This window comes from Acipenser ruthenus, chromosome 13, assembly GCF_902713425.1.
Source record: "Acipenser ruthenus chromosome 13, fAciRut3.2 maternal haplotype, whole genome shotgun sequence".
NCBI lineage: Eukaryota > Metazoa > Chordata > Actinopteri > Acipenseriformes > Acipenseridae > Acipenser > Acipenser ruthenus.
Window position 1 is genome coordinate 35,705,410 of NC_081201.1, and position 27,860 is coordinate 35,733,269.

Below are 27,860 nucleotides of genomic sequence, written 5' to 3' on the forward strand. Positions count from 1 at the left end.
TCAAGAGTCCAGAGCCCTAACCACTACTCTACACTGCTGCCCGTTTACAGCATATGTACTGTAAATAAAAAAAAATAACCTGAAAATCAGCCTTTGTAATATTTTAGGGTTCAACTGCCAAATACACAGTTATAAAAATCTTGCTATTAATATCAGTTATCTATTGTAGGACAAGGACTGATCTACTAGAAAAATAATTGTAAAGGATGGATAGTGAGAGATGCTTTCAAGGGTTTTTAACTGACATCCAGACTGGATGTCAGTTAATATGACTGGAGGGAAAACTCTCATGGTCTCTCTTGGGCATATATTGTACAAGGGTGAGATGAGATTTCTGAATCGTGTAAGACTCAAGATTTAGACATTTTCAGGCAAATTATTCAATTCCCTCATTGTGCTGCAGGTGTGAACAACTGAACATTTTGACATTAATATCAACTTTTATATTTATAAAATGTTAATTGAAGTCATTTGCTTTCTTCAAGAAAAAGTAAATGTCAGGTAATTGCATTTTTCTTTATTTATTAATTTATTTGATTGTTTCTTACTTAGTTTTTTCTTCAAACCTGTGGAGTTTATTGTATGTTTTCACTTCATGTATCAGCCTCAGTCCAATGGTCCAATGGTCTACCAGAGAAAGGCTGGTATATGGGGACCAGTTTACAGAGATGAGCTTCAGCGCTGGTCATGACAGGGTCATTGTATTTCCAGTTTCACATTGAACTTGCACTTGCATTACAAGTGAAATACTGTGTAGCATTGTTTCTACACAATACAGTGCACATACTGCAGTTGAATTGTTGCCTTTAGTTAAATAAAATGTGATATATTACCAGTACCAACTTTTTGGTCACTTTGAAATATGTAATGATAGTGTAATAGCATTTGGTGACATGAATTTCCCTGTTTTGAGTATTGCGTATTGAACCATAAAACTTCCTGTTATTTCTCCTCTAACTCAGAGGTTTAAGATGGTAGTACATTGTTGTGGGATCTATGTTATGTTGTGTAAGTGCTTACACACAAAATGCTTGTCAGTGCCTGGCCAAATCTCCTCCAGTTGGTTTGTAATCCATACAAACCACGAAAGTTCAAAACCACTCAAGCACGATCCTATTCATGTTTCCTGAAAAACTATCTCAATTCATTGCCTTTGACCATCTGACAGCAGAAGAGAAATCTACCACTGTGTCTTCTTTAGCACATTCTAATTGAGTGGCTAATGGATAGTGAATGGGCTATAGAAGAACAAATATTTGTATTGATCCATGATGTGTGGGTTATAATATGTGCTTGAGTGTAGTGTGTCAGACCTCCTACTGGGGAGATCCTGGGCTGAATCCCAAATGAGATGTCCCAGCCAGCTGATTTTTCCACCAGATGATTCAGTGAGACGGGCTTCTGTGTAGTATAGATGGATCTGGAAACTCTTGGAAACGAAAAGTGGAGCTCAACTTATTTTACCTGGTGAACTATTTTAAATAAATAAATACATTTTGCGCTATTGATTAAGCTATAGTCAATGTTTTTGCCCGTCATATGAACTTGTTTCACTAAGTTTAAAATGAGCATACCCATGCATCATGATGCATACATAGGCTATGGAGTAGCACATCCATTTTACACAAAAAATAATTAACATGTACAATTATTCCAGGTGTGATTTTTATGAAGCCAAAGGAGCATCGTTTTTCAGTGCCATACAATCTCATCAATTCTACTAAAGAATGCACTGTATGAAGTAATTACAATTGACACGAACATCCACAATAAAATTCACAGGTATTCTCTAAGGCATAGCAATAAAAATGTTTGCATACAATCTGTAGATTTGTAATAAGAATGTAGTATATTATAATGCTCAGCTGTAGTGTGTGAGGTGGTGGTGGAGGTGGGGTCTCTGTTTATACTGATCTCATTAAAACCAACATTTCACAATAAGGGTTAACAAGAAACTATTTAAATAGGTTTCATTGATTCAAGCATCCTAGCATCTCTGGTACATTTGAAACTGATATTGTTATCTGTACTACATGTGAACTATGTTTTGATATACAAAGAATCAAACGTTTAAAATATAAATAGTACCATAAAACATAAATAATGACAGGTTTTTATGCTTTAATTCCATCTCAAGGATCTGATGGGGATTCATAATTTGAATTCTTCATAATAGCCTTGTTGGAACTATACAGCATTATTATACACCCCTTCTCATTTATTATTCTCTCTCTCTCTCTCTCTCTCTCTCTCTCTCTCTCTTTCTCTCTCTCTTTCTCTCTCTCTCTCCACCATAAAATAAATAAATACTTTCTATAATTAATGGATAACAAAATGTTTTTGTAAATGCTGGACTATAACCCATTTGTTTCTGTCAAGATTTCCTGGCTACAATTCTACGCACATGCTGTATTCCAAGGGGCATAGTTAGGGGTCTCTCTGAATCTGATACAAGTTTAAAGAATTCAGAACCTTGGTTTAGAATTTTTCATTACATAGTGTTGGAGGCTGTACACAATAAAAACAAACGAAAACATGTGCTAACAGAGACAGCATACACAGCTTGACATGACTTAAATATTTCTTATTTTTTTTTAATAAGAAAATAGAAATGGTATGATTCTTATCTTATCAAATAACCTGTGTACATCAATTGTTCACACAGCTTGATAACATTTGACTCCTGTGTCTAATACAAAAAGATGTGCAGTCCAGATTTCAGCTGCAAACATTATGATTAATGACATGATGCTGCCAAAGACTGAAGAAAATGGACAATGTTATACATTGAGTCTTGTCATCACAATAAGAAACAAGAATCACATAGCCCAGACTTCCAGACACTAGGCGGGAGTTGACACAAGTGGATTGTTTACATGACTTTGTCTTGACCTGAGCTGGGTATAGGCCCAAAGCAAAGTCAAACTCTGTACAACAACGTCAGTGTACTGTAAAGGTTCTACCACAGTGGTCCTGAGAAAATGATCCATAACTATTAAACTCTCAATAGCACTGAATTAACAATACAAGAAACAAAAATCATCTTCTTGGTAAAATATTGAACACTGGGTCTGCAAAAGCTGTGACCATATTCAGATTTCCTTCACCATGTTTTTCTATTTACTACACGTATGATACAACATACATTAAGTTTTTAACACTTTTTTTTTTTTTTTTTTTTTGCAAAATGAATGTAATAAACAATATAACAAATGGTCACCATGCAGTTAATATTGATACTATATAAAATCTGTCTTACCTTTAAACTTGGGGCTTATTTAATAATGAACTACTGCTTCAATCTCATATAATACTGTAACTGTGTATCTGAAATCCCACACTCATCTTTCTCTGTACTCAGTCCTTGTATGGAGCACCTGGACATGATTGATTAGTTTGCTATGAACACTTTGCACAGATTCCCTGAAGATTGAGATTAGTTTTTTTTGGTTGCTGTATAAGAGCCAAAATGTGATTAATTAGTAATTCAAATTGATGCACCCTCTATAGCAAGCCTCCTGCTCGACATTTCAGTCACTGACAAATTATAAAGGTGAACATGGGACCTAATTGCCTCATTTTGTGAATAGCAAGAGGTCATATTCGCTCTCTCGTCCACATTGTAAAATTACCTAAATTCGACCCCTTTTTTTAATGTTAGCATTGCAAATTGCAAATTGATAGCTCACCACAGATTAGAATATATGCTTTGCTTTTTATAATAGATTCAATTATCACATTTTGCATGTTGTACAGGGTAGTATTTATATAGTAGTTTTGATGAGAAGCACAACCAATGAGCAAAACAAGTTAAAATCCCAGAGTGCCACAGGGAGGCATCATTTTAATAGCTTTAATTGCCACACTGTAGAAAATGTCTTTACTGATGCAGAAATGGTGAGATAATGTGTTTTGGCTTCCTCGGAGAGTTTATATGCTAATTTCTACAACCATCACCAAAGAAAAAGATGTCATTTACCAAGTGTTTCGGATTGTTTTGCATGCGTGGAAACACTAATACTTCCTGTACCATATTATAGTTTCAAGATTCTAAAGCTGAATGCAATGGACCTTTAGATGGGCAAATCTGCATCAGTATTAAACTCAGATCTCATATGATAAAACTGAAAAAGCCTCAGAGTACCAGTTGTAGATTGTGTCAGAAATGCACAGTTTATCAAATCTAAATAGTCACAATATTGAAAGTTCCACTGTTAGTGACTGCTTTACTTTGAAGAGATGCATGACTCAGTTTATTTTGCATTACCACTCTCCCCAGAGGCTTTGACAGCAGCATTAATATTCTTAAAAGGCATACTCTTAAGCTTCTGCGGTTAATATGTATATATATATTTTTCGGCTCCTAAAGTTATTACCAGGATGTTTTCTAGATGGAGCGGAAGAGAAATGTGAACTGACATGGTGGGTAAAAGGTTAAAACATTCACCCCCACAGGATTCCCACGGGCAGCATTAGTTCTACTGGATAATAGGTTTGGAAGTACCTTTCTTAGGTTGAATTGGAAATCTCATGTATTATTAAAGAGAGACAACAACTTTTTACTGAATCTCCTGAATCACAAGTCCTAGCCTGTTTCTGCTATTTCAAAAGAAGACAGGTTGACATCCTTGCATTGCTCACACAATATTAAAATTAAGAATACAAAACTAAACTGGAGTTTAGAAATTAATCCAGTGACCACAAATGGTTGTCAGAAACAGCATGGCAATGACAACACACTTGATTACAAGCTGCGATGAGCAGTGGTTCACCCAATAAAGTCTTATTGAATATATAAAGTAACTGGAGTTAATACATCTAAAATCATATCTGTAACTCGCTATTAGGTATCACATGTTCATATTCAAAAAGGTACAATACTAGCTCTCAGTTTCCATGGCTTATTTTTAGGTTGTCTGTTTTATGCTCTTCCTAAGTGATTTCACATGGAGAGTTCCATCCTCCCCCCTCCTTTCACACCTTTTTTCCTTCAATAACCAACCAGTTTCTTCCCATAGTGACTGGAATACATGGCTGCTAGAGCTAGTGAGATGCTTTGAGATGAAATGACAGAAGTACAGCCTGAATGAAAGGTTTGCTTCCTTCAAAAGTATGAGTTTTGCAAACCACATGGAAGTGAATAGCATGTAAAATTGATGGAATTATTTCCATAGCTATCACCCCATTAAGTATCAGACTGTATAGAGACCCTTGCTGATGACTTTTGACAGTTTTGCTGTAATGCATAGTGTAAATATTGCCACTAGGGGTTTCTAATCAAATGGTGTCAGAACAGCTGCTTTGTGTCTGATTTCAAACTTCATGAAAAACAATAAAGCAGCAGTTAGAATATCATAATATTCTATAAGACTGTTGGAAGCCATACCGACCTGCTTATATATGCTAGAAAATAATCAATAGAGTGGAATGAATGGCTGACATTAAATAATTCAGTAATAACCTAATACCGTGCTGAGGGGTCCATATACACCATTTATTATTTACAAACACACAACTGGAAACCCTTGGTTTCTGAACTATTTGTAAACTGATTTCATATGTAGCTCAACACTGATATTATATTTGTATTGTCTCTGCCTCTAATTTAAAACCACAGCTTTGTGTCATAAAGATCATAAAGAAATTGGCCAAAATGCACATCAGTTCTGCCACTGTACAGTGCTAGGTAAAGTGGAATAGCAGAGTGATGATGTGAACTGCAGTTCATGACATGTTTCATTTTGTCACTTGCAAAACTTTGTCACTTGCACTTTCACTATCTACATCTTAAATTTTGATTCAATCCATCAGGCAAGCCCAACTTTGCAATAGAAGTGTGATAGAAACTTCATTTTCAAGTGTATTAGCCTGTTCTTTTAAAAGTGTCAATATATGCCTATGCTCTGACATAGAAAGCATTCCCAGAAAGTGTTATTACATATTAATTTACAGATTTCTCTCGAGAAGATCCAAAGTACAATGACTGTATTGGAGACAACTGATCTATTACAAAGGCAAATCAAGTACCTTAATCCTAAATTACTCAACTCTGATATTGATTATTTCTTTTGAATGCAAATAAAACAGCATGCTGAAAAAAGAAGACTTTTTTATTCTAATGGATAACAATGCAAAAGTGTAAAATAGTATAGCAGATTGTAACTGCCAAAATAAATCAAACAACCTTAAAAGGTTACACAATTGTAATGATTATTTTGTTTGAAATGCAATTCATAACTTTAAGCCTTGAGTCCTCTATATCCACCTGTGGTCCCCTCTGTTCAATTCTAGTCAGACATGGCTTAACAGAGAGCTTCAAGAAATATACTACTACATTGTCAATGATGCATATATACATGTGTAATAAAGGATATTATAAATAATATTACATGGTTAAAAACAGTAATAACATATGTTTATTTTTCAAGGAAGAAGGCTAAAGTTTGGATAAACTAGCTTTCCCTTTGATGACAATAGAGCAATGCCTACTTGAAAAACAAACAAAAAAAACCTATTGATACTAAGGGGCAAACTGACTGAGAAGGACAGCTGTTTGTTATTTAAGACAGCCATAATGATGCATATACTTGCAAATGAAAACTGTGTGTGCTGTGCAACCCATTATAGCATGCCTGGTGAGACTGATTTGTTTTCTGTTTTCGCAGGAAAATGAGCATGCGGCATGCATAACTAATTGGTTTAGCAATTGAATCTCTTGTTGATGTGCTATAAGAATTGAAAGACAGAGTCCATGCAATTTGCCTCTAGCAAATTACAGTGCATCCACCCTCAGATAATACTGCCCAGGACTACATACAGTCTGATCTTGCACCAGTTCAATTTTCATAAAATGTCTGTAGAGGCTATTTTTCTCTAGCTCATTAATATTAAATTGTTTTTCAAAAACACGGCATAAGCAACTTAATACTGGTAGGACATATTGTTTTAAGTTCAGTTTGGCGTTTGGGGGGCTGTGGTGTAGGATGTGCTATCATCAGGTTACACATTAAATCAAAGTCCTGTTTACTTTGTGTATATTAAATAAATCATTACATCTTTCACTCAAGAGAAAGGGTGTTAACTAAATTTCACTTAAAAAAAACACTATCCTGGCAAAACAACTCTTTATTCCCCAGCTGCTGAAAGCAGACTCAGTGGATCTGTCCTGGTTTTATATCTTTAAATAAAAAAATACTATTAATACAGCTCGCCCATCTGAAATTCAGAAACATGTGGAAGTGGCAATCATTTATATTTACTTGCCTCAATGGCAATACTACAACTATGACTACTATGACTACTATGACTACTACTATGAATACTACCACTACTATTGCGACTACTACGACTACTAATACTACTACTACTACTACTACTACTACAAATAATAATAATAATAATAATAATAATAATAATAATAATAATAATAATAATAATAATAATAATGTCAAAAAGTATATGTAATTGTTTCAAAATACATATTAGCAATATACATTAAGGTTACCTTGGAATGGTAGTTTCTCTAAATTATGTACAGTTATATAGTTTAGAGGTTGACCACAACTCTATCTCTACATCTCCATTGAGTTGGTGGGATAATCCAGTCACTCAAAATAATAATAGTCTTTGGTGGAACACAGAGAAGATAATGACAATTTAAAACTGACAGTGATAAAAGTATTAAATACATTTCACACTTCATTTATTTGCATTGCACAGTTACATCCATTAATTTTGAGCTGATTGTCACATATTGTTAATACAAATACTATTAAAAATCACTAACCCACTGTGGCTACACCACCAACAGAGTATGTGATACTTCATAAGTACATTCAGCATTTTGTAGTTGTATTACTTTAACACAGTAATGTCTGTTATTCTAACAAATCAGCAAAGAGTATTTATTTATGGATTGACTTATTTTACTGATGGTTTCTGGTGCTCATAAATGTTGTTAATTGACTTCTCTGAAGGTGGAAGACAAGCATGCTTTCTGCCTGCCCTGGTGGAGCCACCTCCTCGAGGGGTGAGTAATTCAGGTCACATTATAATCAAACACACGTCAACTTCTTAAACTAAAGTGTCTATTGTGGTTTTGCCAGTGACTGTTTTAGCATTAACTTCCAACAAACTGACATCATCTTCACCCTATCTTTCCTTTCCTTTCTAGATTTCCAGAGCTTTTCCACAGTATCAGCCAATACCAATTGCTGTTACATCTACATTAGTTTCAAATTGAATTACTCAAAGGAAAACCAGCAGATTTAAAGCACAGTAGATATTTCACAGAACGAAAACAGGCAGATTAAATTTGTCCAGAGAACGACCAATGTGAGTTTATGTATGGGGATTAACAAGCCTGGCCAAAAGTTCAAATGTAATAATACTGGAAGATATATAACAACAATATAACTCATAGATAATCACATTGTCTGGGGGCATACACTTTGTACATTGCTCAGGTTTAACCTTTGCTAACATACAGGTAGCAGTGCTTAAACTCCAGCTGTTGCATAGTGTATGTTGCTTGGCAACACAACATTTACATTTGCAGAAGATGAGAAAAACAGTTTTCCAACACAGTTGCTTTACTTTTTATAGCCAATCAGCCAGCCTCAAAGTTTTTAACTATTTAAATCTGTTCAACTTTACCCATTAAACCTGAATTAAATGGCCCTTCAAGCCCCAAACTGGACCCTGCTTATTTAAATGAAGCAGTGGTGTTTAACTTCAAACAAACAATTATTAGGGATACAGAGGTGTAGATTCTCAAAGCTATTTACACCGTCATTAGTAAATGTTTTTGTCTGAAAGGAAAAAAAACACTAATTACAATTCTAAAACAAATAAGAAACTATCTATGAGAGCTTTACAAGGCCTTAGATCTGAATTGTTTATTACCAGTTTGTTATTAGGTGTGTTTTTTTCTCTTTCTTTTTTGTTGTAAATAGTTTTGAGAATCTGGCCTGGATTATTTTAAAAGCAATCACTCTATGGTGTAATATGTTGTGAATCAGACACCAAAGACAAACTGTATAGTATTTAAAAACTGAACATGATTGTGGGACAATAGCATTAGTGAGACCCCAACAGCTAAACCAAAGTGTGGTGTGCAGTACTCTGGAATATTGTTAGAACAAGTGCAGATTGAATCAATCAAAGCAGAACTTTCACATGAAATTAGGAACTAACTTTAGAACTTGAGTTCTCAAGAGAACCAGCAGCTAATTAATCAAAATCAACTTTTGTACTTTGGCAAAGGTGAGCCTGTTCTAAAGGTGGTGTGATTCCCTTTGCTGTGCAGGACGAACAGAGTTATAACTCAGAACAGCACTAATGAAACATATTTTTATAGGGCAGTCCCTAATATGTAAATATACAGTACTTTCTCACATTTGTGTTAAAACGGTTTAGAGTTGGATGTGTTAACAATCTGTTATACTTGCAGTCTCTACTTTTTAACTTTAACAGAGATCATTAGCATTGTATATCTTAATTGTTTGTGTTTTTCATTGACATATTTATTTCAAAGATAATTTGTCCCAACTGTATTAATTTTCTTTTTGCTTTGAGCACATGTTCCATACCTCCCTGACCTCCTGGTACAGTACCTACAGTATGCACCTTAGCATCCCCACACAATTCAAGTTTGAAGTAAATAGAAACAAACCATATGGTTATTGTTTGTTAAATGCCACCTTTCCTGTGATATAAATCAGATCTAAAACTACACACCCATGTGTTCACTACATCATAGCAAAAGGTTTAATAAAGGGTCAAGGAAACGTATCGCGATTCAACTAAAACAAAAAGACTGAAAACCAATTATCTACACAGGTAAAAAAATTTAAAAAAATAAATAATTGATTGGCAACTCAGATATAACATGTCACACAAGACGGTTTCATGAAGCGACACAAAAAATGTCATTAAAATGCAATAGATGAAGGCATGCTGTTGTTCGAGATTATAATACAAAGTTTTTCTCATCAAAGAATGCTATTCAATTACATATTAGAGACTTACAGCAGGGTGAGTCTCATCCCCTAGCCTGCCATTGCCACTTTCAGTATGTTTGCTGATTGCTTGGAAGTACTCCATGAATGTGTGTCACTTGTCAGCATTTATTTGTGACTGAGTATGACATGTTATATGGGGGAGGATGCTAACCACTGCATTATCCGGTTATGGCTCAGCAGCACAAAAAACAATTGTATTGATAATAAAATACCAAACTGTGGGTTCTCAGGAAAATGTTAATATTACTGGTAACTAAAATTCCACATACTATGAATATTCTGTACTTTGCAAGTACATTAAATAAACTGAAGGAGGACACAATGCATCCTGTGTCCTTTGAATACTAATTGTTGTTTGAAAGTGACAGAAAATAACTCCAATACACACACTTGACTCTGCAGAAGGTATCTAGGAGTTTATGTGTAATAGTAATTGGCTACTGTATTTCTATCTGAACCAAACTGGAGGCAGAAACTAAAAATTATACCATGCTCCAAATCCTTATTTTACCATTATAGCAAATTTCGATTTGTTGACCGTTTCTATCATAGCAATTGATGTCTAGTTTTATTTTTCTAAAGTGTCCTTGTTTCCTTGTGTGTTGGTATCTTTCTGACCATGTTGTTCTGACTGTATCATTTGTTTGTTCATTGTGATGTATTTGAGCTGACAGACTTGCAAGTGTGATGCATGTCATTGCCCAGTGTGGCAGCTGAGCATAGCAACCTAGAATCTGCAATATTAAAGCTTGTAGTACTGAAAGAGCTCTCTGCATTGGTTTCTGTCCAAGGTGCTGATTTCAACTTACACACTGCAGAGGGGAAGTCGGGCGTTGTTCTTGAACTTGAAACTGCCGATTCCTTTGTGCTCACCAAGTTTCTTTGTTTTATTTACTGTTTTTCTCAACAAAGCTCCACAGAGCATATGACCTATTTTTCTCAAATGAATAGATGTATAGATACTAGGTTAATTACCTCACCTAATACTAAACTGCCCATAGTTATTTGGGACCAGTATCACTACTGTGCTGCCTGTCATACAGTGTCCCCACAACAAACACTCAAAGTCCACCCAAGTCAAGGTTTATAATACATATTACATTAGAAATTCTGACAACATTGTATCATCGTTGGTTAACATTGCATCATCCCTGGTATTTAAATCATTTAAATGACCACCAGCAGTTAATATTCAAACTGTTTAATCAGACAGGTTATTGGGTCTAATTAGCTCTGTGTTGACTTGATCAATCATCTGTCTGCCAGGTCAAAAAGGAATAAAATCTGTCTGGCCATTCCTTAGAATTAACAAAACCTTTAAAAATAAGCCTTTATTCACATTGCAGCCCTATTCAAATGTCAACATAATTTAAATCATGAATATCAATTTAAAAAGACAATATCATGAATAGTTAGCATTGTCTGCTGAGCAAACCACAAATTGCATGTTATCCTGGATTGTTTATTTTGTACGCAATATGCATCAATTTAATTGAAAAAAGAATCCTATTTTATTTCATGATAGCATTCCAGAAAAATGTAGCTTCATTAAATGACCAATGCACTGTCAGCTAGAATAATAAAGCCATTAGGTTGTATGAAGCCTTCATTTTAAGGAACATTAAGCTCTAAGCCACTTTTATTTTTATTTCTGAAACCAAATTTAAGTGCAGTATTTATCCTTCTTTGTTCTACACAATATATAGAACAGCTAAGAATTTATTTAAAGCAATATGAATTGGTTACTGCAGACATAAGGTTTGTTATGGCTAAATGCACTTGTAATAATTTCTCACATGAAAATATTGCACTATAGTGAATTTGTACATGTATATATATATATATATATATATATATATATATATATATATATATATATATATATATATATACACATTGTGTAATGGATTGCATTTCTTTAATGTATTTGGTTATTAAACTTTTTAATAATAAAACAATAAAAATACTAAATCTGTAGTGATGTCAGCATCACTCCCCACTGAAGAGGGATCTTATTTAAAATGCACATTCATAGTGACACATGTCATCCAAGATGTGTAGCTTTCTGTTGTGCAAAGAGACAAAATGACTTGACACTAGCATGGAGAGTTTCCATTTCTATGCAATAAAAAAGCAACTGCTTTATGGTTACGCTTTAGAAATGATCTTAATTAAAACCAGGAGTAGTTTATATGTGCAAAAGGGATAACACAACTGAAGCTGTGCACGTGCTTACTTGAAAGAAACCACAAGTGCACAGTAACCCAAAAGGCAGTTTAAATCTATTCTATTCTACGTTTTTTTTTTTTTTTTAATAATCAAATAACTATTATAAATCTCACTGATAGGCCTACTCTCAGTCAAAAGAGCGGTGTAGCAGGGCGGTAGAAAGCCCTGCACATGAAAAGGGGGCAGGGCATAGCCCTCCTGAATTAAAATGTATTACTTGTTTATTTTAGATCGGGGTACCAATACAGCCCTGTGTATTTGTTTTTGTATTATGTTTAAATATGACGGCATAGCCGTGTTATTGTTTGTTTTTGTATTTATTGAAATATATACATATATATGACGTCGAGAAGCCGTAGCTTGTTTTGTGTTGCAGCGTGGATGGGAAGCACCATCCACTTGAAAACCTTGTGTAGAAGGAGGTCGAATAAATTGCGATTAATTTGTTGCTAATCGGGAGATGGTCACCTGTTTAAAAAGCCTGCAGCTCTCCCTGTTCAGGGTGGGTGATCATTGAGGAGGAATGTGTGTGCGAGAGCTAGCAGAAACAGAAAGTAAAACCTAGCATCAGTGAACGCAGTCTGCCCAGCCTCACCTGTGTGTTTTGTGTTATGTTTGTGTTCGAGATTTGTTTTTATTTAAAATCTTTATTTTTGCTCTGTGAGCACTGTGTTTTTGTTGCAACATTTTCTTTTCTTTTTGTAATTAATAAAACGGCGCCGCAGCGATTTGCACCAAATCCATGCCGTGCCTGTATCTATGGAATCCCATTTCCGCCACCAAAACAAGAAAAACCAAAATACATTTTACATTTCCATTATAAGGTTGACATACTATCTCATTATTTTGACTTGGTATCTCGTTATTTCGACTTATTATCTTGTTATTTCGACTTAGTATAGTAAGTCGAAATAACGTGATCTTAAGTCAAAATAACGACATACTAAGTCAAAATAATGAGATAGTATATCACTTCTGGAAATTTAAAATGCATTTAAAATGTTTTTGGTTTTTTTTTGTGGCGGAAATGGGCATCCATATCTCTGTTTCTTCCTGCGTCTGGCCTGACGTCACCACTTAGCCTGTCTCAAGCGGTTATTATCCTGTACTGCAGATGCTCTATAAAAGCTGTCTTTACTAATCCAAAATATAACCTCAAAACACATTTAATAATGTCTGCATACACAAAAACATTTGTTTGGCTTATAATGACATTAATACCCTACACAGCGACCATTACCTGACATGTCAACCCCTAAGTGTTCACACCAGTGAGACCCCTGCTGAAAAACCTTGGGATTTGTGAAAAAACTTAAACCTAGATTTACTTTTCATGGGGTGAGGGGGTGGATGTTGAACATGGCTGACAGCTAAGCCACTGACCTAGGCCCAGGAGCAACACAACCGACACAAGTTATTTAACAGTAAATGTATATATGTGATCTGGTTTAACATGTAAATTTCTCAAAAATACATCTACACATCTCTTTGTAAATACTGAAATTCTGGAATGAGTTTAATATTAAATATACTTTCATTGATTTTCAGTTTTAATAAAATCTTCTCAATTAGTGTGTGAATGTGATTATTATTATAAGTAAACATTATTAAAACAAATAAGCGTCATTTTACAGAAATACAGAACCAGTGTGTGGCGCTCCCCGTCACTTAAAATTAAGGTGAAATAAAGAGAGATAGACATACCATCAATTTCCAATTGTTCTGCTATTTCTTGCCATATGGCGTCTTTCTTTTTATTGTCTTTATAACCACTGACACTGGCATTATAAGAACATTATATTTTTCGACTTTAATAATTAAATTCTCATTGATGTCCGTTTCTCTTTTATTTCTGTGGTAATTTCTGCGTGAACGAGACAGTGACAGTCTGACAACCTCGTCTCCTTCGACTGTGCCCGAGTAATGACGTGTTGTGTACAGAAACATAGCAGGCTCACGCAGACAAACCGTTAGTTTGGGACAACAAGGCAATTCTATCTTTGGAGTAAGGGGGAGTTTGCATAGCAGGTACAGGAATATCGAATGGTAATTTTGATTCATTACATCAATACTGTAACTCACAATGCCTTTTATTATATATTTGTATACTTGTCTGCAGTGTCTAAAGATAGTATAAGCTTTTGATCTGATGCAGATTTGCACACATACGTTAATGTTACATATTCAGGCTAAACATACAGTGAAATAATAATACAAAACTGAAAAACAAAACAAAACTGACCCGCTATTATTATTTCTGTATTTGTTGGATGAAAATTTGGTGCAGCTACATTTCTAGTATTGCAAGGCACATTGAACTTGACATGTCTCGCCAATTATCCTGTCCCAGAGCAATCCAAAGGATCAGGTAGGATACAAAAATGACAGCTTCCCTCAGTTCTATTTCTGAATAAACAACAAGAGATCTGTGACATTTGAGTCCAATCCGGACAGCCCTTGAGCAGTAGTGTATTTATGACCTGTCATTAAAACAGTCGGGAAGAAACTCAGATGGTATTTAATAATGGCATTTCCCATATGCATCCCTGTCTTGCAAGTGTTTACTTTGATGAGATTATGAGTTTGTAAAATAAGTTTATATTTTTCTGATTTCCATATATTTCTTTCCTGGGGAATAAACACGTTTGCTTGTGAAAAGTGAATCATGTTGTTTATTTAGAACAAAAATGCTCACTTGCATCTTAGTCTTTTTTTTTTCTTTGCTATACTGAATATTAAATTGTAAAAGCATACAATTATGTAGCTGGGGTACTATTATACTCTATACTGTCTGAGAGTTGGGTACATTCTGCCTGCAGCTTGTTCACTTGCTGCTCATTAATTTGGGTTCAGCTTCTCTCAAGGTGATATCTCAAGTACATCCAAAGCAGGGTTTCTGAGATTAGTTCTGCTACACTTACCTCTAAATAATCTGGGCATTCAAAACTGAAGTAACTTGTGGTGAGCTGGCACAGATTGGCTGCTACATTCAGCCCTGGATTTGACCTTTTTGTTTTAATTTTTTTGAGTGATGCATATATATGCCACTTTTTTTTTGTAAGTCCTTGTTGATGAATTTGTATCTGCTGTATTCAGGGTAGTGCACCATCATGTTATTAATCATAGTCAACGTGGTTGTTAAACTAGCTATCGCTTAGACTGAGCATGTGGGTTGCATAGCTGAGTAGAATATTCTGTAGGTGGCTTGGCTGTCGGTCAGGTTGGGTCAGAGGAGTGGAGAAATATGTATGCATGGTGGAGCGGACTGTAGGGCTGGATTTAACTTTCTGTCAGTGTGAGGCAGTCAGGAAAGCAAAATGGACTCCTGCAGGGTTCCGCTAGGGTTACCTTGCCCATTGTGTTAAGGAAATGCAGAATCAAAGCTGTACTTGCCCAAGAATTTAAGACATACTAAGCAGCGACTTCCATTCAACATTGCCAAAATGAGCACATCTCCACCCATGTCATCACAATGTATTAATGACATGTTGATAACATATATTAATAACATGAGAGTTAAGTTCTAAAGAGAAATGTGCCACCTGGTGGTTTTTTGGGGGGATTTTTCACATAATGTAGTCAATGTATTTGAACAGAAAAATCTATATCTAGCACTTACCACACCTACCTCAGAACCCAAGCATGCATGGACACCATTGTACTTTAGGTACACTGGTGTAGAAACGTTTTCACATAATAAAAGACAAACAAAAACAAGCAATTTGCTAATATATCTATGCATTCCATCCTCTTGTGTAAGAAATATTAAATAAACTAAACCCACATCTCGCTTGAATCTTTGTTGCATTCTTTGGTGCAGTTATCTTACAATTTCAGTTTGACTGGTTTACTCAGTGGTGCACAGTTATATATCAAGTGTTTATGTTGCCATCACATTGAATCATGTAACAAGGCCCTTACTGTCTTACTTTCGAAATTGTCTCCCTGTACAGTTGATTATGCTTCTGATACCACACCTTGAAAATCGAGTGATGCAAGCTATTTCACTCAATGTTTTTCTTTCTTTATGCAAGTCAAGGTTGTTATAATAATAGAAAACACTAGTGGAGGCTTTGAGTAAATTGTTGATGCTCTTAGTGCATCAGCGTAGAAAAATGCAACATGTCTAATACTTTTGCACAGCAGTGTATATCCACATGTCACAGAGTTAGTGAGCAAAGAGCTTTCACTGTTTTTCTTTGTCATGTAATGGGCTATATTTTCATTCACTTCCATATTCTACAGTACAAATGTGCAAAATTATTCCACCAACTACATCAGTAACTGTGTTATCCTTTTTTCATGTTTAAATGTGTACTTATTTTTTTGTATTTTTTTTTATAGTGTTAGTCTTTGTTGTTACCTGTGTTTATTAACTGAACCCGGGAAGGGTTAAGTTTGACCCTTGAGTTAAATACAATTTCCATGTGAGAATGTGGTTGGAATTAATTATTCAGTTTGGTTTAAAGGATGCAGGTGTGTATAAAGGGCTGCAGCAAGGCTGTTTGCTCAGTCTTATTGAAGCTGGCGTTTAGGAAGGAGCATTAGTGGGTAGCAATCAAAAGTGACAACTTGTTTATTAAATGTGTCTGACAGCTTGTGACAAACCTTTACAGACTCTAAACAACACAATGTTAAAAAATAAAAATAAAATGCTTAGATGGAGATTTACAAATCTACGGTAGAAGCACTAATTAATAATTTCTGAACCATATCTCAGAGGTACTAAAATTAAGGCACATTAAATGACAAAACAATGAATAATGACCAAATATTGTATTCATCATGGAGTTTTAATAAACAAAGCTCATGCACCTACATCCACAACATCAAGTTAAGAAGCATGCTTACATAATTCCAACACTGTTGAAGTTCAAGAGATCAGCTAACAAGAGGGAGCCTTAAATTATGAACAGTGTAGCCTGCAGCATTCCATTTAAGCCTTGCTGACAGCACTGCATTGAAAGGACCTGTTGGGGTGTTATTGAAACCAAGTATTGCATTCTTAGTATTTAAATGCAATCCTCATTAGCAATCTTCAACAATTAATGTATACAAAATGCCATTTTCACATCCAGTAGTTAGCAAATGCGAGAGTGTGCTGCTGGCTTTACTGCTTAGCTTACCAGTGCTGTCTGACACAACCTTTTAGCAATTCCAAAGATAGCAGCAGCGGAAGTAGGAGAGGGATTGAGACGTTTCCCAAAATACTGAGATCCGGAGAGTTGTGTATCTCCTGAGGATTAACAGCTAGAAGGAGATAGTGATTGAAAAAGGAAGAAGTGCTGAAGGGAATTAATGGAATCCCACAGCTAATCAGGGAAACCTGCTCAATCTAAGTAGAACTTGGATTTGTAGGGCTTTCTGGTTCCATTTGTTCACTAATATATGTAATACAATTATGTGGCCAATTTAGTCATATGAGACAAGAAGGTTCCTATGGACATCCCCTTATAAAAGTTAATCACGGTATTTTTGCACGCCGTTTTTGCAGTTTTATCATGTTTTTGGGGGTTTTTTTTACCCCATGCTTTTACTGCAATGCACTCTGGTTTGTATATTACTATACTTGTTAGAATTCCTTATTCACATAAGTGTCCTACTTTCTGAATTCTACGTTCTATCCTGGGACCAAATTAGGTTTCTATTTCTGTAAATCATTTACATCTAACTACTGAAGCCTTATTAATGTATATGGCACATATATCTAACATAGTATAGAGATGACTGAGAATCTTATGGGAATAGTTTTCAATAGCTCACAATTAGTTGCAGACATGCCAGGCGAAACTCTTTCAATGCTAATGAGAGATGGGCTGTGAGCAAGCATTACACCTTGTTGAGCACCAGTTCGGTTTACATTACATACAGCACAAAAGCCTATCCTGAGTGGAGAAAGAAGCAGCTGGTATCATGAAGAAAATAAGCTTCAATAAAAAAGCTGAAATGACAAGATAGTAATCTCCCATGCTGGTCCCCCAAAATTAATTATATGTTTGTAAAGATTAGTTCAGGGGGTCTGCAGGTATCTGGGAGGTAGAGGCAGAGGAAACAGAGCCTTCCCTTTGTATATGGACAGTACCATGACCTGTCTGATGGGATTGGGGGGGGGGGGGGGCACACTCATGTAGCTACCAGAGACTCACATATGTGTTGTCATAAAACTTCTCAAACAACTACCTAATCTCATCATCTGTACATTGTCTACTAACTGCACCAACCAATTTTACATTCCTTGTTACAGTACAATGTGCATAGTTTGTCAGTGGAACATTGGCAGGAATCAAAGTTTTAAAGCCCTCAGTGCAGTCGAATGCAGTATAGATGCTGGTTTGAGTAAACCTTTGTTGATGGTAATGGTCACACCCATAGTTGATTTATGTTATTGAACTGCCTGAATTGGTTTTGTTCTGACTGACAGCCACAACCAATATTTCACTTGACTGTACCTGTTGCATTACATGTTTAAGGAATTATCACATATCATCACTGCTGTCTCTTGACATGCTCAGTAGCAGTTGTTTTTCCTTGGAGGAACATGGCTGTTTTTTGTTTTTTATTCGTATTCGCTTCACTGATAATGATCAAATTATAGTCTATAGCGTAATTCTCAAAGCTTTGCAGATACCACACTGAGAATATTTAACATCTGATTGCCCTAAAATCCTGCCTTGAGTGAAGCAATCAATTTTACAGAACCATGTATGCTGCCTTGCTGTGTAACAGCCTGTTAGATGTGCTTGATAGGGCAACACATGCAAACTGAGAGCACATTTTGATCATACTTACTGTACACCTGGATCAATCTGGCTTAATTAGCATTTTACAGACATTACAATCAATCTTTGAGTGATGTGTTTTTAGTAACATACCATAGCACTGCACTAAACAAAAATGGTTGCTATTATGATAAATAAATACATTGGGTCAATTGCAGAGTGCCAAATTTAGTCCACTTGATGTGTCTAACTAGTGCATTAAGCAGGTTTAGTCCACTTGATTGGACTAAAGTTATTACATCTACTAATCCCGATTGCAGCGTACCAGAAGTTAATCATCACAGATGGATCATCTGCTAAATGAGACTAAAGATCCTGATTGATCGTCCTAAGTATTTACTGCTTAAAATGTTTAGCAGACAGCTGCATTTTCCCCCTGAAATGACTAGTTCATCTGAAAACTTTATTCCATAAATTTCTTATGTCCATCACATTTGGGTGGTCAGATCCGTGAGAACAAAACCTCACACAATAAGGTTATATATTTAGGACCTACATTTAAAAAAATTTTAAGCATGTACCTTTGCTACCGTTTTCAGTTTAACGCAATACAATTTCAATTAATATGCTTTAACTATAAGCATCTAATGGTCCATAATCACGCAATTCAACTTTTCTCTGCCTATACAGCAATGTCGTGTATGGTCTGCCAGTTTGAAATTTCCTCAAAAAGGCATTACATTATTTTTTACTTAAATATATTTGATGTAATAAAAATGTGTCTTTCTTTTTGTACAAGGATCCCTTTATATATTTATGTGACACTGAATTCTGCTTATCAAATTAGTAAAGAAGGGTTTATACAGCTATGGACACAAGTTTTGCATCACCTAGAAGTTTAGGATTGAGATATAACTATATGAACATAATTTATACAATCTTTTATTTAACATCATGTAATCAAAGAAGCGACAAAATGATATCGCAAAAGTATACTGGAAGCCATAACAGTAGTACAGTATTTCATGTTAGATTTCAAAATGTCACATTTTTTAATTTTTGCTAGTTTTTTCATTTAGTATGTGGAAAACTACAAAGCGTTATGCAATGTAATATATGAGCGTAACATTATTCAGCAGGTTTCATTCGATTTTAAGAAGCAAAATGTATTGATTCTATAGGGTGATGCAAAACGTTTGGTCATAGCTTTAGGTTAGTCCTCATTATCGGTTTAACTTATTCCACATGTTTTTTGATCAGTTAAACCAATTACCAGGATCATCTGTTTGGTACACTGCAAACAGGATTAAGTTAGTCCCCTTGATGTGGACTAAATCACTGGTATGCTGCAATTGACTTAATGGTTAAATAAATAAATAAACAAAAAATATTTACTCTAAAGCTTTAGAATGATGAGTCGGGTATTTATGCCTTTTAAAAAACAAATTGTAGAGGCCTTTCAATAAAAACCAGTACAAAAGAAAGATTGATATGATACTAAAAATGCTCAACATGCACTATGGTATTCGATTTACTGGTGCAGTGCAGCAGTGAAATTGGAGCTAAAGATGTATTAGGGGGCTCAAAGGTGTGATCATCTGTTCCGAAATAGATGGCCTGAAAAGGAGTTAGATATTCTCCTGATACAACTAGAACTAAAACTTTAAGAAAAAGTACATCATACTTGAAATTGTATTTAAGCCTTATGGCGATAAGTTTGACAAGCTGTACCCCAATGAGTGTGATAACAACAACAAGAAGGTGTTCCACATTTAGTAACAATTTAAAAAGAAGACGTTTTTAATTGTATTTAGTTCCAGTGATAAGATTTAATATTGTACTTTTCCGCCAGTGGATGAATACAGATGCACACCCAAATATTAGAAGAATTTCTGAACAAAGGCTGTGTGTTATACAGTATATGTGTTATATTTTGAATATAACAGTACAGTAACCTGTTCATTAACCTGTCAAAACCCCAGCCCCTCACAGACAATTTCCACCTGGGGGGCTGTGCCCTTAAATAAATCACAATATCTTCCAAAGTATAGACAGCACAGGCATGGTTCAGGGCTTGAATTCAAGGTAACCCCTTGGGCATCAAGACTAAAACCTCAGGTGTGATAAAAGTCTTACTCAGTACCACACTGGAAGGAGATATCCAGAAAAAATACATAAAAAAACAACAAATGCTTTTCATTTTTTTATGTTCTATAGTCATTTTTTCAACTTGTAGCATATGAAAAGAGCCAGATTTTTTTCCAGTGCTTCACCAACATGTCTACTATACTGGGTAAAAATTTGGAACTGTTTGAACAAAGGGATCAAATTCTACAGGAGTTTTTACAAAGCTAAGCCCAAGGGTCCCCAAACCTCTCCAAAAATAAACATTGTGTAAATCTTTATGTCAATTGATATACTAAGTTCTAAACGGGATGTTATCTTCTGGCACCTCACAGGTTAGCCATTGCCACATGCATTTGCCTTTGAAAGGCTTTTTTTTCCCCCCTTATCTCATTCAAGAGGTGGGCGTGTTTGTTTGCACATCGATTACTCTGTGATGGATTGGGTTACAAACAAAGTAAAGGTATGAATGGAAAGCTTGTGACCTCCCCTACAACGTGATCAGGGAGACTTTACCGTCATCAAGGTTTTAAAACCAGAGCAGCAAAACGCAAGCTAGTCGATTGCTTTTGTTTTAAATGCATGGGGGTACTAGACACATTGCGAATGGGATATCTCAGCGGTGAAATGACGGATTCAAAAAATTCCTTCGCTGGTTGACGGTAGGAAAACAACGATTTTGATATCGAGTCAGCTTTTTTCTCTTTTGCTTTTGTAATAATATTAAAAATGAGTTATGAAATATAATATTTACGTGCAGTTCCGTGTTCCGCCCGCGGGACTAGAGGGCATAAATTAAGGGGGCACACTCATGCAGCTACCACCATCGAAGACAAATAAGTGTTCCCACAAAACATCACAAACAACTACCTTGTCTCATCAACTGAATGTATTGTACATTGTCTGCTGACCGCACTTGTTACAGTACAAAAAAAACATATTAATGTAGGCAGGTATCTCAGTTTTAAGGCCCCGAGTGCAGTAGAACAGTATATTTGCTGGCTCGTGTAAACCTTAGTTCATGGTGATGTCCACACTCATAGTTAACTAATGTTATTGAAATGCCTGAATTGGTTTCTTTCTGACTGACAGCAGTGGCCAGTGTCCCACTTGACTGTACCTGTTACATTACGTGTTTTAGTACTCATCAGCTATCATTTCAGCTCTCTTGGTATGCTCACTAGCAGGTTTTTTCCACTTTACTTGACTGATAATGATCCTGTTCATTTGTGGGACCTATTTACAAAGCTGAGTGAATATGCCATGGAGCAAAATATGTGACACTATATTTTCCCAGTTCTCTTTCTCAAGTCTGGCCACCTTCAATTGGGTAGTTGGATTGTGCACCATGATCTGCTATCTTCTAAATTGTAATTGTAATACAGTATATTATTCTTACTCTCAGCATAAAACTTAAGTGTAAGTACCCATATTTATTCAAAGCATAAACACGTTTTATATTATCTACGTATTTTATATTATAACTAACTTCAAATGTTATTCCCTTACTTACATTGCACTGAGTTGTTTATGGCCATGAATAATACAGAATCAACTGTTTATTGCAACATAGTAGATAAATAAATACTTTTATTCTACACTGAGTTTATGTTTTTTCTGCATAACCCTTTTCTCAGAAAAGTCTTCCCAAGTGATATCAAATGCCGTAAACCCTGGAAGGGAAATTAATGGCGTATCACTGAGTGCATTCTCTGCAGTGAATATAATATTTGTACAGAGACAAGGTACGTAAAAGCTGGAGATATTGCTTCAATTTTTCAGAAAGGACTATATTGCAGGTGCTCAAGTATTGTTGCAATCCCAAAAGAGTCACAATGACATAGGCAGAATTAGAAATGCTGGAGACACTTTGGTAGTAGCATGAGGTATATTTCTGTAGAACAACAAGACATTATCCAATCAGTTTTGAATGGATAAGTTTCCCTATGCTGAACTTAAAGATTGTTTCAGGGTCTGAACAAATCTCTCTTCCAATATGTTGGTAAATTGAAGGTAGCGTGCAATTCCTGTGATTCCTCATCAACATGCATCTGTAAATATACCTGACACAGATCAATCTTTCTGAACTTCTGGGGAAGTAGGTATTGTTCTGCACACAACACCAGGTTAATGTTAACCTTGAAATCACCTAAGAGCCTAATGGAAATGTCCTTCTTTAGTACTGGAACAATGGGCATTGCTCAATCACTCCGTAACAAATCGAAGGTTTTACCTACCTCCCATCGCACTTTGTGACCTTCTTATCATCTACAATAGCATTTGCAACTACAAAGTACTCAAAACATTCAATATGAGCTCCACTGCTCCACATTTCCTTCAAAATGTCCCATTGGCCCTACTACTGCAGCTGTTATCATGACTGATTTAGTTACTCGATATGTTTCACTGGTAACTTCAGTCAGAAATCCTCCTCCTAATTAACAATGCTTAATGAACAATATACTTCTTTGATCAGTCAAAATGGCTATCCAGTCCTTCATTATGATTTTGCTGGGGGGGGGGGGGGGGGTGGGGGGGGGGGATGTGCAGCGACCCGCACTTCTAAATATAGCACTACACCACTGCTTGTCGCCAATTTGCTATGTTCAAGGAGACAACACTATACTGTATTTTAAATTGCAAATTCAGCAGACATGAAGCAGAGGTGTGAATTCACAGCAGTTTCCTTTATTAACTTACTGCAGCAGAACAACAACAAAACCAAATAGCCCTTGCCATCCCATAATTGACTAGCCTTCCAAGTACGACAAGCCACACAGTATATAACAACACCTTTAATACATTTTTGTAAAATGTAAATCTGCAAGCATTTTTGTATGCTGTAGTAATCCAGGAGCTTCTAAATTTACAAGTTAAATCAATCAGATAGCTGAAATAGCACAGCTGCATGCAGTGTTATGCAGTGGTTTGCCAAGGAGTTTACTGCAGGCAGTAACAAAGCACACAATGCAAAACCTGCAAAACCACTAATTTAGTTGACAGCATACTTCAAGTGAACTCTGTAGCTCAGTCCAAGGTAATCTTTGAACAGTGAACTCAATACAGTTTGTTGTTTAGTGATAACATATTTTCTTACCCTGAAGAACAGTGTGACTGGATAAACAGTAGGACCTGCCACACAAAATCAGAAGAGGCCACCTTAGGGTATGTAAAGCCATCTCTGTGTAAATGCATTCTGATATTTCCAGCTATCCGAGAATGACTGTGCTCATCTTTATGTGTAGCCGCAACAGTTCATACCCCAAAGATGATGGCATGTTAAAGAGGGAGTATGCACCCATAAAACATGCAAAAAGTGTGTCATGCAGGACATGACAAGATGCTCAGCCATCAGGATCACCAGCAGGTCACATGATGTCAGCTGCACCGAGGATTTATGGGACACCTTGAATGCATGTACACCAGTTGTTTCAAGGCAATAACAGGACTTGTTGCTGAACCATGCAGAGAAAATGAATGAACATGGCTATTTATTCATGATATTTAATTCTGTATTTCAGCTCTGCCCATTTGAATGAATTTGTATGCAGCCATTGTAATGCAAGAGATGAGCTCTGGAAGTTGGAACCCTTTGCAATGTGTGATGGAATAAAATACTGTTACAACTATTTTGTTGTGCTAATGTGTTACTTAAACCTGTTTCTTATCAGCAGATACAACTCTACTTTCTGATCATTGGATAGAACAATCTTCCATTTCAGATTTCCAGCAAGTGATTCCCCCCTTGATTTGGCAACCTGTTAAACCAGTGAATTAGGAGGATCTGTACAGCAAATTAATTGTACTGCTGGCTTAGTTTAAAAAGAGATAAATAGAAAAAAATTAAAATGTTAATTTTACTTTTCTTATGATATGATATATTATTCGAACATGAACATGCGTATTAGGCACTAATGCCTGACCTTTAGAGTCTTTTACAGGTCTGTTAATGACTGTCTGGAGGAGGGCCTGAGGCAGACACATAGGCACAGTTTACTGTCATATTCTATTTTTCAACAATACCCAGCTTGAACAATAGAAAACTGAAAGAGGCAAGACTTATAAGGTTGATCATTAATATTGGCAATCATTCTATCTTGAATGGCACAATGGCTGCTTCAAATGACTAGGCCTTTTGGAAGGGGGAATCCACAAAAGGCATCCTCTCCACCAGTAACAGTGAGGAAGCTCTTCTTTGTAACTCCCTTTAAGGGTAAAGCCTGCAGACAGACTTACCTTGGACACCCAGTGAGGCAACAGAGGCCAGTCAACCTCCAGATGCTCTTAAGTTGACCTGTCTTTTCTTCGATCCACAAATCCCTCAGGTGCACCATCTTACCTCCGGTTAACTCAAGCCTGGAGGCGCAATGCCTATTCTTGGATCCACACATGCCTTGAGACATACTGCTCATTCATACCAAGTAAAATCCTCCCATTCGCTCACAACTCCTGAGGAAAGACACTGTTACCTGAACTGGATTGATAACATGATGTTCAAGCATTTGGACTTTAGTTCACTATAGGAACGTAGCAATTGGGATCCGCTTTTATTCACGTCCGTTTTATTCGGCATCCAATTTGATCAGCCTTCAAATGCATTTTTGACCTGTATGAATGTTATTTACATAGCAGTCTTTTAATGTTTTATCAATGTTTTATCAATGCTTAACAATTAGGTTAGAGGGATTGCTGATTCTGCTCTGTTTTGTTTTATTTTGTTCTTTACCCAAACAAGTACTATCCATTTTGTTTTTCTAAATGGATGAAATGAGGATGGTGCTTGTGGGCATGATTAAAACAATTAGGTGCTCAATAGTAGTGCTGTAATAAAGTAGAAAGCAACTACATGTATATCTAATCTTAATCATCTCTGGTTCCATTAATTATGTTTAACACTAATTATATTTAACGCTAAATTAATACTTATTAATTAGTCAGTCCAGTTTAATTTGTATCTAAATGTCATTATAAGCAATAATTAAACCTATAATGTCCTATGTAATTGACTAAACGTACTTAAGCAAACGGGGTAAGTATCTAAAAGGTCTCAGCAAAGAAAATATATAATTTCCATACATCATAGATTAGGATTTAAATCTAATGCTGTAATTGACCCATTGTGATTTACAGCACCAACCTAAATGTCCCAGGGTGTGATAAGTAACTAAGCCACACAAAGAAGCTCAGTGAAATAACCCACTGAATGGTGTGCTTAGGTCCTTGTTTGCACCAAGCGCTACCACACAGTTTTCATCAGTGATCATGGTGTGGAGACCAGAATATGTGCTTATTAGGAATTCTCACTCTGAATCTAATCACATGTCAGGTCTTTTTACCCATCAAGTGAAATAATGTGATAGCACCCATGCACTATTCATCTTTTACATTTTAAACATTTTAAAAAAGAGGAAAACAAGAATAGACCTCAAATTAATACAAAGAAGCACTGTGGTTTATTTGGTGTGCTTGATGTATACCTTTTTTTGGGGAGAATAAATAAAACAAAATAGCTCAGAAATCAATTTTGTCACCAGAAGAAAACTAACCCTGAGGGTATACTCGCTGTGACCTGTTGTAAATAATGGTCTTCAGCATAAAAGCTGCTATGTCACAGGAGTATATAATCATTTTAAAGGCAGTGGCATGCACACTGCCGCATGACAATATTGATTACATAAACACAGAAGAAAAATACATTCTAGCAAAGCAAACCAATGCAAATTCACAAACTTTACTTGGAGTACAGTAGACAAAATGCCTACAGTGTTGACATTTTGGTTAGTCTGCTGCCATAGATTTTACATAAGAGGGCAATCGCCTCTTCTTTCCATCAACTATTATATATAAAAAATGGACCCTCTCACAGCTTTAATAATCAACACAATAGTACACAGTAATTGGTCACAAAGCACACCCTGGAGAGAAAAAAAAAAAGTTTAAATCTGTCCTCTCATCTATGTTTCTAATTGAAATGTTAGCAGCTGTCTATGCTGATTGCTTAACTCTTCCAGTGAGACTAAATTCTAATCACAATAAAGGGGAGTTTAGTTTAGGGGACAGTTTCAATAACTGGTCTACTGTATACAAGCTTCTAATGCATTCCAAGTACTAACCGACTCTCGTGAGATCGCACTTGTGCAATTTATAAAATATCCTGGCCCTCTTGTGAGTTGTGACAGTGGTCTATTATTGTTTGTGTTCCAAAGCAATGTAAAAAGGCACAGTGCACTGCACACACAGCTCATAAGATTCACGAAACTGGCAGGATTTATCATTGCACCAGGAGGTGCACAGCACCCCTGTACTTCATGCCCAGGGGTGCTGCCACACCCCCAACACCCCTACTTCCCGGGCCCCTGGAGAGTAGAAAATTCCAGATCATATGAGCACAATGACTGAAAGCCCCAGTACTGTACCTTCAGTGTGACACTTTGACAAAAAAACAACATGTAGCATGAGATCAGAGGAATGAAAGGGTAGTGTGGGAGTGAAGCTGCAATCAACCCACTGAGATATAGCTTACCAGTAGAAGACTGTGAAGAATTTTAAAAGAAAGATGAAAAACATTGAAGGTCGTCATGAAACTTACTATCAGGAATTTGGCTGTGCCAGAACAGGTGCTTTACTCTCCAATGGCCTGGTTCATGGCACACTAGTAGAAAGTTACACACTTAGACTCATGAACTCATAAACATTAACATATACAAATCACATGTTTGTTTTTTACTTTATTATTATTATTTTTTTTTTTTTTTTTTTTTTCAGA